Below are 20,092 nucleotides of genomic sequence, written 5' to 3'. Positions count from 1 at the left end.
TAAACAGCAACACAATAGTAGTTGGCTATGTTAATATCCTACTCTCAAAAATGGGTAAATCATCTAGAAAAAAAAATAGTAAGGAAACAATCATACTATAGACAGAATTTTCTCTATGTGACTGTTAGGTCCCTTTTATCTAACAAGTGCAGAATATACCTTCTTAAGCATACACAGAACATTTTCTAAGGCAGATCTTAACGTTTGACCACAAAACAAGTCTTAGCATATTGAAGACAATAGAAATCATACCAAGTATCTTCTTTGAACACAATGTCATAAAACTAAAATCAGTAAAAGGAGGAAAACTGGAAAATTTACAGATACATGGCAATCAAACAATACTCTTTCTGAGCCAACACATCAAAGAATTAAAAAGAGAAATTAAGAACTATTTTAAGACAACTGAAAATAAGAATGCAGAATACCAAAACTTAAGGGATACACCAAAACCAGTTCTAAGAAAGGTGTTTTTAGCTATAAATGCTAATGTCTAGTAAACAGATCTCAAACAACCTAACTTTATATCTATCCAGGAACTAGAAAACAACAAAGTCCAAGCAGAAGGAGAAAAAATAAAGCCTACAGCAGAAATAAATGAAATAGAGAACAGGAAAACAATAGAAGAGACTAACAAAACTAGAGTTTGTTCTTTGAGAAGATAAGCAAAATTGGCAAATCTAATCAAATGAAAAGAGGAGACATTACAACTGATCCCTTAGTCTCTTATGATGCTTTGTGTTTCTATGAACATCTATCAAAGTAGACATCCTAGAAAAAAACCAATCAATGCCTAGAAATTAAACATAATAATGACTGAATCAGAAAAAAATAGCAAAACTTAACAGCCAATTAGTAGCAAGGAGATTGGATCAATGATTAAAAAAAAAATCTTAGCAAAAGTCCAGGACTAGATGACTTCACTGGTGAACAAAGGAATAATTAATGCCAAACTCTCCCAAAAAACTTAAGAGGAAGGAACATTCCCAAACTTAATTTACAAGGCCAGCATTACCTTGATACCAAAGCCAGATGAGAACACAACAGTAAAGGAAAATTAAGTAAAAATATTTATCATAACTAAAGATGCAAAAATTCTCAAGAAAATACTAGCAAACTGAACACAGCAGCACATTTTAAAGAATTATACCTCTCAAATCCTGCCCACAACAGGCAAAGAGAGGCACCAAAGACGACTGGACTGAAGGCAAATGTGGCTCAGCCACAATAGTAGGGCACATGGAACACATAGGAGACACAGCTGAGGCTCCAGGTTCAGGTGAACAGGGGAAATTTGACTGCAGAGCACCACAGGACCTCTTCTTCATAAGGCCACTACGTGTATGAACAAGAGACATAGCTTAGTTTCCTAACATACAGAGTGTGAAACAAAATGAGACAAAGGAATATGTCCTAGATAAAAGAACAAGACAAAATCATAGCAAAAGAGCTAAATGAAATGGAGGTAAGTAATATGTGTGATAGAGAATTTAAAGTAATTATCACAAAGATACTCACTGGACTTGAGAAAAGAGTGGAGGCCATCCAGTGAGAACCTCAACAAAGAGAAAACATAAAAAAAAATCAGAGATGAACTCAATAACCAAAATTAAAAATTAGAGTAGTAGACTAGAGGAAGCAGAAGATTGGGGGGCGCCTGGGTGGCACAGCGGTTAAGCGTCTGCCTTCGGCTCAGGGCGTGATCCCGGCGTTATGGGATCGAGCCCCACATCAGGCTCCTCTGCTGTGAGCCTGCTTCTTCCTCTCCCACTCCCCCTGCTTGTGTTCCCTCCTCTCGCTGGCTGTCTCTATCTCTGTCGAATAAATAAATAAAATCTTTAAAAAAAAAAAAAAGATTGGATCAGCAGCCTGGAGGACAGAGTAATGAAAAGCAATCAAGCTGAACAAGAAACAGAAAAAAGCATAATAAATGAAAATAGACTAGGGGAACTCAGCAACACCATCAAGTGTAATAACATACATAGGATCCCAGAAGGAAAATAGAAAGGGGGCAGAAAATTTATTTGAAAAATATAATAGCTGAAAATAAACTTAACCACAGAGTTAAAAGACCTCTGAAAACTATAAAACACTGGTGAAAGAAATTGAAGAGGACACAAACACATGTAAAGATTCCATGCTCATGGGTTGGAAGAATATTAAGTGTCCATACTGCCCAAAGCCTTCTAGAGATTCAACGCAATTCCATGAAAATACCAACAGTATTTTTACAGAACTAGAACAATCCTAAAATTTGTTTGGAACCACAAAAGACCCCAAAATGCCAAAGCAATATTAGAAGAACAAAACTGGAGGTATAATCCCAGATATCAAGATATACTACAAATCTGTGGTACTCAAAACACTATGGTACTGATGTAAAAATAGACACATAGATCAATGGAACAGAATAGAGAACCCAGGAACCCACCCCTGATTATATCGTTAATTAATCTTCGACAAAAGAGGCAAGAAATACAATGGGGTAAAGACCGTTTGTTCAACAAATGGTGTTGGGAAAAATGCAAAAGAATGAAATTGGACCACTTTCTTACACCATACACAATAATACAGTCAGAATGTATTAAGGATGTAAATGTGAGACCTGAAACCACCTTAATCTTAGAAGAGAGCACAGACAGTAATTTCTCTAACATCAGCCATAGCAACATTTTTCTATATAGGTCTCCAGATGCAAGGGAAACAAAAGCAAAAATAAACTATCGGGACTAAATCAAAACAGAAAACTTCTGCACAGCAAAGCAGACAATGAAATCTAAAAGACAACCTACTGAATGGGAGAAGATATTTGCAAGGGACGTATCCGATAAAGGCTTGGTAATCAAAGTATATAAAGAAGTTTTAAAACTTGACACCAAAGAACCCCCAAATAATACAATTAAAAAATGGGCAGAAGACAGAGACGTTTCTCCAAAGAAGACATCCAGATGGCCAACAGACACTTAAGAAATGCTCAGCGTCACTCATCATCAGGGAAATGCAAATAAAAACCACAATAAGGTATCACTTTGCACCTGTCAGAATGGCTAAAGTTAAAAACGAGAAACAAGTGTTGGCAAGGATGTGGAGAAAAAATTAATCCTCGTGCACTGTTGGTGGGAATGCAAACTGGTACAGCCACTGTGGAAAATAGTAGGGAAGTTCCTCAAAACGTTAAAATAGAATTACTATATGATCCAGTAATTCCACTACTGGACATTTACCTAAAAAATACAAAAACACCAATTAAAAAAGATCTATGCACCCCTATGTTCATTCCATTATTATTAACAATAGCCAAATTAAGAAGCAGCCCAAGTGTCCATCAATACATGAATGGATAAAGAAGATGTTGTAAATAAATGCAATGGAATATTACTCAGCCATGAGGAAGGATGAAGTCGTGCCATTTGCAACAATATGGAAGGACTTGAGAGTATAATGCTAAGTGAAATAGATCAGAGAAAGACAAATATCACATGATTTCCTTTGTGCAGTTTATCTTTTTTAGGATTTTACTTCTTTATTGACAGAAAGAGAGGAGAGAGCACAAGGGGGAGACAGCAGCAGGCAGAGGGAGAGGGAGAAGCAGGCTCCCAGCTGAGCAAGGAGCCCAATGCAGGGCTCAATCCCAGGACCCGGGGACCATGACCTGAGCTGAAGGCAGACACTTAACCGACTGAGCCACCCAGGTGCCCCTGTATGTGCAGTTTAAGAAACAGCACAAATGAATAAAAAAATGGACAAACCAAGCAGAATGATGGTTACCAGGGGAAAGGTGGGTCTGGGGCATGGGTAAAATAGGTGAAGGGGTTTAAGAGTACGCTTATTATAATGAGCACTGAGTAATAGAATTGTTGAATCACTATATAGTACACCTGATACAAAACATTATATGTTAAGTATACTGGAATTAAAATAACACTTAAAATAAATAAAAGGATTATACCCCATGATCTGGGGGGATTCATCCCTGAGAATCAGAGATGGTTCAACCCATGTGAATATACATGGAATAACTCACATTAATAGAATGAAAGATCAAGTCACTAGATGCAGAAAAACCATTTGATAAGATACAACAGTCTTTCATGATAAACTCTCAACAAATTAGGTGTAGAAAGAACAAACTTCCACATAATAAAGGCCATATATACAAGCCCACAACTAAAATTACACTCAATGGTGAAAGTTGTAAAGCTTTTCTACTATGATCAAGAAGATGACAAGGGTGCCCGCTCTTACCACTTCTATTCAACACAGTGCCCAAGAAAAAGAAATAAAGATATCAGAATGGAAGAAGTAACATTGTCTCTATTTGCAGAGACATAATTTTATATATAGAAAATACAGAAGACTCCCCCAAATTACTGTTAAATCTAACCAACAAATTCAGTAAATTTGCAGGATACAAACATAATAAACAAAAATCAGTGTTCTTATATGTTTATAATGAATTATCTGAAAGAGAAATCCCATTTAAAATAGCACCTAAATAAGATACTTCTTAAGCAGTAAAAGATCTCTACACTGAAAACTGTAAGACACTGATGAGAGAAATTGAAGATGACACAAATACAAAGATCTGGTGTTCATGGATTAGAAAAACTATTTTGTTAAAATGTCCATACTACCCAAAGCCATCTATGGATTCAGTGTATTCCCTCTCAAGATTCCAAAGGAACTTTTTACACAAGTAGAAAAAACAATCACCAGATTTGTGTGGCTAGACGAAGGACCCTGGAGAGCCACATCAATATTGAGAAAGAATTCAAGGCTGGAGGCACCACACTGTTTGATTTCAAGCTGTATTATAAAGCTGTAGCAATCAAAACAGCATGGTACTGGAGTAAAAATTAACACACAGACTAATGGGACACAATCAAGAGCCCAGATACAAACCTAGGCATATACAGTTAACTAATATGTAACAAGGGAGTCAAGGGTATTCAAAAGAGAAAAGACCATCTCTTCAATAAATGGTGCTGAGAAAGTTGGATATGCACATCTAAAACAATGGAACTAGACCCTTATCTTCCACTACCCACAAACATTAACTCAAAATATATGAAAGACCTGAAACCATAAACTCTTAGAAGAAAACATAGGGAAAAAGCTTCTTGACATGGATCTTAACAATTATTTTTGGAAAGGATACTAAAAGCACTAGAATCATTAACAAAAAGTAAGTTGGATTTCATCAAACTTAAAAGCTTCTGCATGCAAAAGAAATAATCAACAAAATGAAACCTATGGGATGGGAGAAAATGTTTGCTATCATCTATCATGGTAATAAGTTGGTATCCAAAATATATAAAGAACTCATACAACTCAATGCTTAAAAAAAAATCAGTTTAAAAATGGGCAAGGGATCTGAACAGACATTTTTCCAAATAAGATATTCAAATTGACCAATACGTACTTGGAAAGTAATCATTAATCATCAGGGAAATATAAATCAAAACCTCAAGGAGATATCACCTCATGTCTGTTAGAACAGCTATCATCAAGAAGACAAGAGGTAACAAAAATGCTGGTGAGGCTCTGGAGGAAAGGGAGCCCCTTGTGCACTGTTGGTGAGAATGTAAATTGGTACAGCCTTTATGGAAAACAGTATGCAGGTCCCACAAAAGTTAAAAATCCAAAATAGTACTGTTTCATTCAACAATTCTACTCCTAGGTATATAGCCAAAGGGAACAAAATTCACTGTGTTGAGGAGATATATGCACTCCCATGTCTACTGCTGCATTATTTACAATTGCCAAGACATGGAAATGACCTAAGTGTCCACTGACAGATGAAGGGATAAAGTATACGTAGCCCGTGTGTCCGTGCACGTGCTGTGTGCGTACACACACACACACACACACACACAGGACTATTATTCACCATAATAAAGAAGGAAATCCTCCCATTTGCAACAGCATGGATAGATCTTGAGGACATTATGTGAAGTCGGTCAAACAGAGAAAGACAGATACTGTATGATCTCAATTACATGTGGAATGTTAAAAAACTAGAACTAAAGAGATCAGATTTGTGGTTATCAGAGGCAGTGGGTAGGGATGGGGGAATTAGGTGCATATATTCAAAACATACAAACTTCCACTTATAAGTAAGTGTTGGTGATGTAATATACAGTAACTACAGTTCACGATGCTGTATGGTCTAATTTCCAAAGTTCTCATCACAATAAAAAATTGGTAACTATATGAGGTAATAAATGCTAACTTATTCTGGTAATCACGTCACAATATATACATATGTCAAGTCATTATTCCATACACCTTAAACTTACATGGGATTGAATGTAAATCATATCAATAAAATGGGGTGGGGGAGAAAGTACATGCAAAGGTCCAAAGCTGAAAGAGACATTTTAAAACCTTTTCACATTCAAGCCTCTCCTCATGGTAGGAGGCCCAACCTCATTTTGTATCACATATAAATACATAGGCACAGCTCACATTCCACTTGCAATTTTTCAGTTTTGGCAAAATAATGTATTTGTAGAATTTAATCCATATTATTTATATAGAATTACATGAATTGAGTTATAGTTGACTTGTTTGTGGATGTTTAATTAAATGTTTGTTTTGATTTCTCAGTTTTCTTTTCAGATATATGATCCAATACATTTGTTTTCCAGACCTCAAACCCTGTTGACAGTATCATTGGCCCTGAGCATCCTCTCTATAGTGTTGAGGGGATGCATCAGTTCTAAAAAGGAATAGGCCATTTTCAGGGAATTGCATGGAGTTACTTGCCCAAGGAACAGACAGTGAATGGGGGTGAGGAGGACAGCGACTTTTTGAAAGGCAAAGGGAGGTAGACAAGGATCAGGACATTCAGGGGTTCGCATGTCATACTGAGAACAATAGTCCAAAAGAAAAGGAGAGCCATGGAAGATTTTTTTAAGCAGGGAGTGATTAATATAGTTGTAGTTTAGAAAAATAATCCTGGTTGGTGGCTTGGAAAGTGCACTGGAGTTGGGGTGATGAAGAGGCTGGTGCAAATCTCCAATTCAGGGAGCAGCAGGGAGACTTATTAGAACACAAGAGCGAGATTGCAGAGAGGCTGACAGAAAGCAAAGGAAGCCATGAGGACTAGAGAGGAGGCAGGTCCGGGGAGCAGGATTTGGGCCATGCTGGGTAGCAGGCTGTTGGTGTGAGCTTTGGTGTGAGGGGTGAAAATCTCCAACAGCCACGTTGCAGGGACACCTTATCCCTCCCAGGCTGTAACCAGAGGCTGAAGGTATCCATTAGCACCATCGACCTTTTCTCTTTTGGAGGAAGGAAAATGGGAGAGCCAGGAATCTGACCTATGGCCCTGGCTGGTCAAAGGCCTGCCAAATGTGCTTGTTAAAATGTCAGCAGCCATTTCGTCCGTGGGAAACATCTTTCTTTCTCAGCCCCTGGTATGTGTGTACCCCAGGAGGGAGCCAAAGGGTCATGGGTGATGCCAGAGTCCTTGCTCCGTGCTGTTCTCGAGTCTGAAATATGAAGGCAGGAAACTCCAGAATTGATGGCCATGAGCAGCACCGAGCCCAGCAGACGCGTGGAATCTCTCGTTCTCAAACAAGATGTCTGTTGTCCGTGGGAAATGGCCGAGGTGACCACGAGGATGCTATTGACCCCAGCTCATGGTTATTCCACCTTCACTGCGTACCCGGCGTTGTGCTAAGCACTTCATATGTGGTTGGTCATTTAATCCTCATGACTTTATAAGGGGCTTTCAGGAAGGGTGAGTGATAGGTTAGGAAGAGACAGAGCTAGGATTCTTACCCAGCCACCAATTCCAGCACCCAGTCTAACATTTCCACAGCTCTTATCCCTTTGACTCATCTAATTCAGTAGTTCTTAGGTGGGGGTGATTTTGCCTCGCACCCACCACCACCACAGCGGGTATTTGGGAGGACCAGAGATTTCTGATTGGCACACCTGGGGGCAGGGTGTCTCTGCCGCCTTCTAGTAGATAGAGGCAGAGATGCTAGTAAACACCCTACAGTGAACAGAGCAGACCCTAAAACCAAGAAGTGTCCAGCCCCAAATTCAATAGTTGAGGTCCCCTGACCCAGTGACTGGGACAAGGTAAATATCCAAATAATATTTGCAGTTCTGGAATGAACAGTTTCTACCATTCCCTTCCTTTTCTTCATTCAGTTGTTTATTTGTTTTTTCATTCAAGAAATTGCAACCCTCTCCTCAAGGTTTTAGTACCTTCTCTGATATAAACAGGTGGCTTTTCTTGGCTTAGCATACCTTCTAATTGGAAAGAAAAATCACACCCTGTTTTTTTCACCTGGTTGATAACCAAATGGAGAGAGATGATGTTCTCTCTGAAAGCAACTGTGTGTGTGTGTGTTGGTACTTTTAAAAAGTATTTACAGTTTGGAGTATTAGCTGGGAAGTCTAAGGACAGTGTTTGATCCCAAAGCACCGTGTGTGTGTGTGTGTGTGTGTGTGTGTGTGTGTGTGTGGTAGACACCCTAAGGAAATCAGTCTGATCCCAGGGAAAACAATTAGAACCATGTGGTTTTTCATTCACCACTGTTTTTAGAAGCACTGCCAAAACATTTGAGATAAAGACAAAGGGGTCATTCATGCCCAGCAGCCCACACTGGGGGAAAGTGGAGTCCCCTGGATGGTGAAAGGCAGGCAGCCTTCTGGCTCCCACTGTTAGGGCTTTATTAGTGGGGCAAACATAATTTAGAGAATCAATGAAGAGGCCAAACACTGCTGCTGGTCAGAGAGAATCCTCCAAGCTAGGCCCCCTCTGTGCCTCAGGAGAGCTTGGCATACAAGGACTCCCCACCTAATTAGTGTCCTTCTAAATGTGTATAGACAGAAACCCACAAAGAATTTCTGTGACTATTTAATTATGGTTGGGTCTCTTTTGTCTTAAAGCAGACTGCAGTCTGCTAGTCCAACGCAGTACCAGGGGGAAGCTTTACAAAATCTCCTAATGAGTTGGCCTCCCTGTGTTTCTGTCATTCCCTGAGGGGGAGAGAATTATCTGTTTGTCCCAAAAACTGACCAGCAGAAGTGCAACCTATTCAACTTTAGGAACCTCTAAAGGTAATGAGACTCACATCAGAGCAATTCAAAACTCCTCTTGGCATGGAAATACAGAATTCAAGAATGAAATTCAGGAAGAGAGAAGAGGATTCCACTAGATTTAAGATGCTCCCAAGATTGGGGTCTGAAACTTATAAATAAGCAAGCTCTATGTAGAAACAATTCCTGGTACAGTGTAAGGCCTTAATATTTACCAAATGATCAATTAAATGGACCAATAAAAGTATAATTTTGTCCCAAGACCCAAGGATACTTAAATATTTTAGCATGAATTCCCTATACTAATGCAAAAATTCCTCCATGAATTTAAGTTAGGAATCAAATCTTCATTTGAAGTTGGACTTTGGTTATAAAAAAAAGAGTCCTTGGCTTCATGGGGACCAATGGCTTTTCTTTCCTCTCTTTATACACTTTTGTTTTATACACTATAAACTTCGGGGAAGATATTTGGGAAATAGTAATTTTGAGATCTTAGGAAAAAAGTGTAAGCCCAAGAAAGCTATTGTTACTCTTTCCCTTGGAGAAGATTACTGGGTAAGTGCTGAGTTGTAACAACTCACATAGAAAGCTGAATATAAAATCCTAAACAAAGGGCAGTCTAAACCCAGGGCAGCATTTAAGGCAAGGAAATTTCCTTGCCTTTTTATTTAAAGCAAAGTGGCTCAGCAGGATGTATGGAAAGTGAGGTTTAATGATGTGAGGTGCAGAGGTTTGCATATGGTCTCCTGTTATGCCAATGACTTGGAAGGTGGCCTTGAGGAATGACCTCTGCTCTGAACCTCCATTTCCTCTTCTGCAGGATGCAAGCAGTACTATCCACCTAACATAACGTTCTGAGTATTCCTGAATACCACATAAGATACTACCCATGAATGTTATTTAAAGACTGGATAACTGTGAACTATTTTATTGTCATTTTTTATGGTTATTTTATTTCAACATCTAACCTCAAACATCAGCTTTTGAGCTTGCAAAATACCTCTTCAGTAACACATTATTATAGAAATCCTGTTACTTTTATATTAACTATATAGTAATATAATTTTCATCAGTTATCAAAATAACTACATGGTTACTTTTTTGTTTGTTTTTCATAGCTGTAGCCAAAATAGCCATGAAATGGGAAAAAGGATTATGGACCCAAATACTGGGGATATGAGCGTTTTCTTTTTTTCTTCTTTTATCCCCCCTTCTTCTCTTTTTCCCTCTCTCCCTTTCTTTTGTATTTATATGACCACCATGTATTATGTCTCATGATACAAAATAAATGAGACTGATTCCCTCATCTGAAGGACTTCAGAATTTACTGGTGATGAAGGTCAAGTTGAGACAGAACTGCAACCAAGTATCAAATACATCCCAAAGATGCTAGGGTGAAGTGGGAGGTCTAGAGAGGCTTCTTGGAGAAAGAAATGCCGACTTTGGATTTTAAAGGGTAAGAGTTTGGAAGGAAAGAAAGGGTGAGAATACAGGTTCAGGAAACTCCCTGTGGTTCCATAGAACTTAAAGGAAAAGGGTTTATAAGCATCTGCTAGGGAATAAGACCAAAAAAAAAAAAAAAAAAGTAGAGAGATACCTTATTGGGAAGGGTCTTCCCAGTCACGAGGTGTTTTGATTTCATTTGAGGGAACCATGGAAGACCTTAAAATCAGCGTAGTGATGTGATCCAATAGTTACTTTGAAAAATCATTCTGTCATCTACTGGAGATGGGATAGTAAAGGGAAGACTAGAGGCAGGGAGACCAGTTTGGGGGTGTTATCAATGTCCTAAGTGAAGGTCAGTGGCCAAGATGTAGACCAAGGAAGGAAGGAAAGAGAAAGAGAGCATCTGAGTATTTCAGTGGTGGCATATTAAACAAGACCAAATGAATGGCTCTATGCAGGGTTAAGGGAGAGTAGAGGGCTTCCTTGTGCTGCCCTACCTCAAGCTTTGCCTCATTTTGCCTCTTTTAACATTATTTTGCTAAAGCATAAAACAACATGTTTAGACAGTTCACTTTCAGATAGCAGTTGTGTTTAAGGACCATATGTCTCCATCTGTGGGAGAACACTCCAGGTAAAGGGATAATTAGTTTGTTGGTTTGTTTTTACAGATGAGATAACATTTTAAGAAGATGAAGTTGGGTATCTTCTTTTTCTTGCTCTCTGTGTACAGAAGCAAGCTCATGTAGATCATAGCCCATCAAGTAAGGAAAGGGTTTTAATGTTATCCTAAAAGCTCATATACTTACTACAGTAAAAAATGTGTCCTTCACAGGATTCCACATTGGACAGTTTAGATAATGTGCAATAATACCTTGATTGGAAGCCACAGTATTATGATGTGGCTTTTCTACACCTGATTTACCAGAATTGGTACCTTGAATTCTTTCCTTTTCTTTTTTCTCCCTCATGTTATACACTTACCTGTATGACCTCATCCACTACTCTGATGTTTTATCGCCTAAAATTTGAACAGGTACTGTTTCAGACAGATTAGAAACAGCTATAGCTTATTGGCATATGTTTGTGTTTTCCTGTGGGTTTTGCTTTTCAGAGAAGACCTTTCTTCTGAAAGTATAGTTTATTGTCATTTTTCAAGGTAATCCCTTCCTAGCCCCCTGCCTCTACCAAGTCACTCTCATTTGATCTCAGCCAAGAACTCCATCTTGGAGAGGTTGTATGTGGAGTTAGCTCCGTATTCTGGCCCTATCTATCTTTCCAAAGATTAATGCTGTTAAGGAAAGGGACTATGAAAGCTTATGGAAAGGATTCCCTTTGAAGAAACCAAATGACTCTTTCCAGCATCCAACCCAACGCCTTATTTTTCTTAGAAACAAGGGCCACTGTCTCTCCCAACTGTTTGGACTCTAACTCACTGTGTGATTTAAGGCATGTTAATTACTGAGGCTCAATTTCCTCATTTAGGAAATGGAAATAATTTCTATTGCATAGAGATGTGTTGCAGATTCAGCCTCTACTATAGGTCTTGGCAGGCATGTGTATCAGTTAGGATAGATTAGGGTCTGCTGCAGTAACCATCAAAACCTGCTTCTCAGTGGTTTAAAACAACAAAGAACTATTTCTTGTGCATGCTACATGGCCAGTGAAGTTTGAGAGGGGGCTCTGCTGTCTGTAGTCCTGCAAGGATCTGATCCAGTGGAGACTCCACATCTTATGACATTAACATCTCCATACCAGGCTTCAGGATGACTCTTAATTATATTTCATTCGATAAAGCAAGTCACATGGCCATACTGAACTTCAAAGGTATGGGGAAGTATAATTTTTCCATGTCTTGGGGTGGATAGGGGAACTAGAAACACTGGTGTGAGAGGAGTGATGTTACCATCACAGACTTCCTTCTAGTTCACAAGAAGAATAACAACTATTCATGGACAAGGCACCACTGAGAAAACACTGGAACACAGGGGTGAGGCTGCAACATAGCTCCTGCACCATGGACACTGAGATGAACTGCATTAGAAGGTCAGAGGAGTCCTCTGACCTTACACTCTTCTTCAGGGGGAAAAAAGAAAGCCCAGGTAGACGTCCAGTCCCATCCCCAGCATTGTAGGTTGCTTTCTGATAGGCTCATTTGGGTCTTCATGTGTATTGTGGGGAAATCTGTAGGACTTGACCACTCAGAATTGAATTGTGATGAAGAGAGGGGAGGGCCTTGTAGCAACCAGTGTTCAAATATTGGCAGACCGAGTTCCTACTCCTACTACCCAAGTTCAACAGCACTGACCATCTGTAGAGCAAAGCCAGTGACCCTGTTTGACAGGGAACTTGGGGCATGGTTCAGCTTAAGTCAAGACCCCAAAGAGCACTCCCAGCCTTGGAGCAGTTTCTGCCAGTCTGCCCAGGCAGGGGAACTAATTCATAGTCCTGTTCATTGCTAAATGTAGCTCCTTACCCCACCTGGCCAGTAAGTCTGACCAGAGACCTGGGAAACTGCTTGGTCCAGCAACACTCCAGCTCTAACCTCAGCCATCAGGTCTGCTAGTTTGCAGGCCAACTCAGTGACCCAGTCCGGCCAGAGAGCTTGATACATAGTTTTGCCTGACTTGCTCCCCACACAAGAGTCTTGCCAATACTGGTGCCTGCTCTGTGGCTCCCCTCTCCACAAGCAGGAAAGGTAATCTGTAGTCCCATCCACTGCTAAATCCAGACTTCAACACTGCCAGCCAGGAACTAGAGCTCCTGGGAATCGTGGTAGCCTACTCTCCAGTCTTGGTTATAGCAGCATTTGAATGGGGATCCTGGCCAGTGACTCAGTGTCTTCAGATCCAAGACAGTGGCCCCTTCTGTCCAGAGAGTTTAGCACACATTTCTAATCTGATACATACAAAAAAAGAAACTTTCCAGAACTGGGGCCTGTTCAGTAGCCCAACCAGGCAGGGAAGATAATTTATAATAATGCATACTGCTTAATATAGCCTGTAGCCCAGCCTAACCAGAAATCTAACAAGAGCCCCCAGGGACCTGTGTAGCTCATCCTGAAACTCAGATTACAGTGACACCTGAGTAGAGCTAAGTAGGTGGACCTACTGACCTACAGAATTAGACAGGAAACTTGCTGCACAGGTCAGCCTAATTTGATCCCCAAATGGGAGGCTTGCCAACTGTGGAGACTGGCCTATGTAGGGCCACTGATTCATAGCCCTGCTTACTGCTAAATACAGCCTTCAACCCTTCTGAATGGTAAAATTAACCACAGCACATAGAAAGCTGCATCCTACAGCCCTGCCTAGACTGTCAGTTGAATTCAGAGCACAGCCCATGGCTTTCCCCATCTGCAGAGAAAACCAGTGGCCCCATCTGGCCAGGCTTTTCAATGCAGTTTAGCTTGAGTTGAGAGTCCTCATGGATTGAGTTGAGTATTTGGGGCCTGTTCTGCTGCCCTACGATAGCAAGGGATCTAATTCATAGCCCTACCACCTGCTGAATATGGTACCAAACTCTAATGGTCTCAGAAGCCTGACCAGAGAGAGGATCCAGGCAACGTGGGAGTCCATCCTATGGACACTACCGGCTGAGACATTGAGAAATCCAAACTAAGCTGGCTAGTGAGAACTGTCTCTGCCAAAGTCGACCTGTAAAGTCTGGAAAAGAGACCAGTTACTGAAGTGTTACATTGGTATGTGAGGAATCAAGTATCACAAAAAATTCAGGTTAACGTGACACCAATCAAAGGAAACTAATAAAGCCCCAATAACTGACCCTACAAAATGGAGATTTACAATGGTCAGATAAAAAATTCAGAATAATTCTCTTAAAGAAGTTTGGTAAACTTCATGAACATACAAACAACAAAGTTAAACAATGCATAGACAAGGAGTTTTAAGAAACACAAACCACCAATAACACCAAACATAATTCCTAGGTCTGAAGAATATGGTAATTGAACTGAATTTGAGAGAGCCTCAACATCAGTCCTGACCCTGCAAAAGAAAGAACCACTTACCCAGAAGACAGAGCATATGAAATTATGTAGTGAGAGGAACAAAAGGGGGAAAAAAAGTGAAGAAAGCCTAAAGGAAATATAGGATACCATCAAAAGAATATATAGAGAATAATGAGCATCACAGAAGAAGAGAAAGGGAAAGGGACAGAAAATATATTTAAAGCAATAATGGATAAAAACTTCCCAAACCTGGAGAGAGAATTGGACATCCAGATCCATGAGGCCCAGAAGACCTCCAACAGGTTGACTCTGATAGGGCAACACTGAGAAACATTAAATTGTCAAAAGTTAAAGAATTTTGAAACCACTAAGAGAAAAGACAACAGGTAACATACAAGGAAACCAAATAAGACTACGGGCATATTTCTTATACTTTTCAGGCCAGGACAGAATGGGGTGATATATTCAAAATACTGAAAGCCATACAAATGGCTAACAGACACATGGAAAAATATTCAACATCATTGACCATCAGGGAAATTCAAATAAAAACCACAGTGAGATACCACCTCACACCAGTCAGAATGGCAAAAATTAACAAGGCAGGAAACAAAAAAATATTGGAGAGGATGTGGAGGAAGGGGAACCCTCCTACAGAGTTGATGAGAATGCAAGTTGGTACAGCCACTTTGGAAAACAGTGTGGAGGTTCCTCAGAAAGTTAAAAATAGAGCTACCCTATGACCCAGCAATTGCACTACTGGGTATTTACTCGATGTAGTGAAAAGAATGAGCACATGCACCCAAATGCTCATAGCAGCAATCTCTACAATAGCCAAACCATGGAAGGAGCCAAGATGCCCGTCAATAGATGACTGGATAAAGAAGATGTGGTCCATATATACAATGGAATATTACTCAGCCATCAGAAAAGATGAATACCCACGATTTGCATCGACATGGATAGAACTCGAGGGGATTATGCTAAGGGAAATAAGTCAAGCAGAGAAAGACAATTATCATATGGTTTCACTTATATGTGGAACATAGGAATAGCAGGAAGATCGGTAGGAGGAGGAAGGGAGAAATGAAGGGGGGAAATGAAAGGGAGGGGGACAAACCGTGAGAGACTATGGACTCCAGGAAACAAACTGAGGGTTTTAGAGGGGATGGGTTAGCCCAGTGGTAGACATTAAGGAGGGCACATGTTGAGGTGAACACTGGGTGTTATATGCAAACAATGAATCATGGAACACTACATCAAAAACTAAGGATGTGCTGTATGGTGACTAACATAATTAAAAGAGAATAAAAAAAATATTTGAAGCAAGAAAATGTTAACCAAGAATTCTATATCTAGCATAGGTTAGAAAAGGAGAGAGAACTTCCCTGAACAAAAGCTGAGGGAAGCTCCTCCAGTGGAGGAGAAAGGATGCAAATTAATATCATAAAAACATATGATGCTTGTGTTAAACTCACTGGTAATGGTAAACATATAATCAAGGTTAGATTCTGTCATGTGGTAATACTGGTGTGTGATTAACTTTTAAACTATAGTTGTAATCCAAAGAGATGAAGTAAAATGCACCATGACTACAACAATCTACTATTGGATACACAATATAAAACTATGTAAAGTGCGATGTCAGTAACCTAATATGTGAGGAAGAGGAAAAGTTAAAGTTTAGGAATGCTATCAAGTGAAGTTGTTATCAGTTTAAAATAGGGTGTTCTAATTTTTAAAGTAGGGTGTTTAAGATATTTTATGTAAGCCTCATAGTAACCACAAAGGAAAACCCAGTAATTATACAAAACATACTGAGATGCTCAAGCATATAGATACCAAAAGACATCAAATCACACAAACAAGACAGGAAGATAAGAAAGGAACAATGGATCTACAAAACAGAAAGTAACTTTTTAAATGGAATAGTGTTTACCAATTGTAACTTTAAATGTAGATGGCTTACATTCTCTAGTCTGATTAAAGACTTAGAATATCTGATGGGTAAGAAGATTCAATAATATACTGCCTACCGGAGACTAACTTTAAAAGACACATATATATGAGAGTAAAGATATGGAGAGGTATTTCAAGCAAATAGTACCCCCCAAAAAAGTAGGAATAACTATGCTTATATCAGACAAAATAGAATTTAAGCTAAAAGGGTAAAAAGACAGAAAGAAGGTCATTATATAATGATAAAAGGGTCAATCCATCAAGAAGATGTAACAGTTGTAAATACTTATAAGTACAACAATATATAAACAAAAATAGAACGAAAAGATGAAGTAAACAGCAAAACAGTAATAGTTGAAGACTTTAATTACTATAGTCTCAACAACGGATACATTCCAGACAGAATCAGTAAGGAAAGAGAGGATTTGAACAATGCTGTAGATGAAAGGGACCTAACAGACATATACAGAATACTCTGTCTGGACTAGCAAAAGATATAGTTTTTCAAGCACACAAGAAACATTTTTTATGTTAGCCCATAAAACAAGTCTTAGCAAATTGAAGATTAAAATCATACCAAATATCTTCTCTGACCACCATGATATGAAACTAGAAATCATTAGCAGGAGAAAAACTGGAAAACTCATGAATAAGTGGAAACTAAGGAACACTCTCATGACCAACCAAAGAAGAATTAAAGAGAAATTTAAAAATGTTCTTAAAATGAATGAAAATGGAGACACAATATACCAGAACTGAAGGGAGGCAGCAAAAGCAGTTGTAAGAGAAAGTTCATAGCAAAACCTGCATACATTAAGAAACAAAAGATCAAATAAGCAACCTAATTCTACAGCTCAAGGAACTAGAAGAAGGGGATCAGATGAACAAAAAGTTACCGAAAGGAAAGAAGTAATAAATATTAGTGAAGAAACAAGTGAAATAGAAAACAGGAATATAGAAAAGATTGATCTAAGTAAAAGTTGGTTCTTTGAAAAGAAGAAAATTGCCAAACCTTTAACTAGACTACTCAAGGAAAAAAGAGAGGACCCATATGAAAACTGTAAATGAAAGAAACATCACAACTGATACCACAGTAATACAAAGGATCATAAGAAGCTACTACGAAAAACTATATGCCATCAAAATGGGCAACTTAGAAGAAACAGATAATCCAGAAGAAATGAATAAATTCTTAGAAGCATACAACCTACCAACACTAAATTAGAAAGATACAGAAAATCTGAACAGACCAATTATTAATAAGGAGTTTTCATCAGTTATCAAAAATCTTCCAGGGACAAAAAAAACAGGACCAAATGGCTTCACTAAGTTTTACCCAACATTTAAACACAAATTAATGTCAAACCTTTTCAGACTCTTCCCAAAAAATTTAACAGGAGGGAATACTCTCAAACTCATTTAAGCAGTACCCTCATACCAAAGCCAGAAAAGGACACTGCAAGAAGAAAAAACTATAGGCCAGGGTGCCTGGGTGGTTCAGTCGTTAAGCGTCTGCCTCCGGCTTAGGGCATGATCTCAGAGTCCTGGGATCCAGCCCCGCATCAGGCTCCCTGCTCTGCCGGGAGCCTGCTTCTTCCTCTCCCACTCCCCCTGCTTTTGTTCCCTCTCTTGCTGGCTCTCTCTCTGTCAAATAAATAAATAAAATCCTAAAAACAACAACAACAAAAACTATAGGCCAACATCCCTGAAATATATACATGGAAACATTAATAAATACTAGAAAACCAAATTCAGCAGCACATTAAAAGGATCATTCACCATGATCAATTAATATTTCTCCCTGGGATGCAAGGATGGTTCACCATATGAAAATAAATGTGATACACCATATAAACAGAATGAAAGATACTCATGTCATCTCAAAAGATACAGAAAAAGCATTTGACAAAATTAAACATCTATTAATGAAAACAAAACTAGGTATAGACAGACTATACCTCAACATGACAAAAGCCATATATGACAAGCCCACAGCTAATGTACTCAGTGGTGAGAGGTTGAAAACTTTTCTTCTAACATCATGAACAAGACAAGGGTGCCCATTCTCTTTACTCCTTTTCAACATAATACTAGAAATTCTGCCGAAGGCATCAGGCAAGAAATACAAGTCACTGGAATTAGGAAGAAATAAAATTGTCCCTATTTACAGATGACATGATTTTACATATAGAAAATCCTAAAGACTCCACAAAACACTGTTTAATCTGTTAGATCAAATTCAGTAAATTTGTAGGATATAAAAGTAACATGCAGAAATCAGTAGCTTTTTTTTAATTCAGATTCAATTAGCCAACATATAGTACATCATTAGTTTCAGGTGTAGAGTTCAGTGTTCATCAGTTTCATGTAACACCCAGTGCTCATCACATCACATGCCCTCCTTAATGCCCATCACAGTAACTTTTCTATACACAAAGAATTACAAGAAAAAAGATAATATCACTTACAACAGCATATACATACACTTACAGCAGCTAAGAAATTACTTAGGAATAAATTTAATCAAGGAGGTGAAAGTCTCCACATGGAAAACTGTAAGACCTTGATGAAGAAAATTGAAGAGGATCCAGATAAATGCAAAGATATCCTATGTTTAGGACTGGAATAATTTATTGTGAAAATGTCCATGTTATCCAGAGCCATCTATGGACTCAGTGTAATCCCTATCAGGATTCCCCTGGCATTTCTTTTTTTTTTTTTTACAGAAGTACAAAAAACAATCCTAAAATTTACATGGAACTCCAAAAGACTGCAAATAGCCAAAGCTATCATGAGAAAAAAGAATAAAGCTTGAGGCATCACACTTCCTGATTTCAAGTAATATTATAATACTATAGCAATCCAAACAGATCCATAGACAAATGGAACAAAATTGAGAGCCCAGAAATAAACCCATACTTATACGGTATACAAATATTTGACAAGGGAGCCATGAACACTCAATGCAGAAATAAATGGGGCTGGAAAAATGGATTTTGACATGTTAGAGAATGAAACTAGACCCTTACCTTATACTACTCACAAATTAACTCAAAATGGAGTAAAGACTTAAATGTAAGTTCTGAAACTATAAAACTCTTGGAAGAAGCAGAAAATAAGCTCCGTGAGATGAATCTTTGCAATGGATTTTTGGATTGAACAGCTAAAGCGTAAGTAACAATAAAAATAAACAAGTGGGACTACATAAACTAAATAGCTTCTACACAGCATAAGAAACAATCAAGAAATTAAAAAGACAACCTACAGAATGGGAGAAAACATTTACTAATCGTATATCTGACAAAGTGTTACTATGCAAAATTTATAAAGAAGTCATAGTATAATAAATAGCAATACAAGAGATTATGCAATTAAAAATGGGCAAAAGACCTAAATAAACATTTTCCTGAAGAAGATTTTCAAATGGTGAACAGGTACCTGAAAAGGTGCTCAGCATCACTCATTCGTGGATGAATGCAAATCAAAACCTAGTGACACATCACCTCATGCTTGTTAGCATAGCTATCATCAAAAAGACGAGAGATTACACTACTGGGTATTTACCCCAAAGATACAGACGTAGTGAAGAGAAGGGCATATGCACCTCAATGTTCATAGCAGCATTGTCCACAATAGCTAAATCGTGGAAGGAGCCGAGATGCCTTT

At 38.6% G+C, this 20,092-nt stretch overlaps 1 long non-coding RNA gene across 1 annotated transcript in view; it reads left to right on the top strand.

The window, feature by feature from the left end:
* The window catches only part of LOC105237265, a 493,381-nt gene extending 478,353 nt beyond the window's left edge, over positions 1-15,028 (top strand). The window contains exon 16 of the long non-coding RNA XR_004618904.1: positions 7,436-15,028. This is a non-coding gene — a long non-coding RNA (uncharacterized LOC105237265). The remainder of the gene's footprint in view (positions 1-7,435) is intronic.
* Positions 15,029-20,092: the final 5,064 nt, after the last annotated feature.

Source organism: Ailuropoda melanoleuca, chromosome 12, assembly GCF_002007445.2.
Source record: "Ailuropoda melanoleuca isolate Jingjing chromosome 12, ASM200744v2, whole genome shotgun sequence".
Lineage (NCBI taxonomy): Eukaryota > Metazoa > Chordata > Mammalia > Carnivora > Ursidae > Ailuropoda > Ailuropoda melanoleuca.
This window is presented reverse-complemented; position numbering and strand designations above follow the sequence as displayed.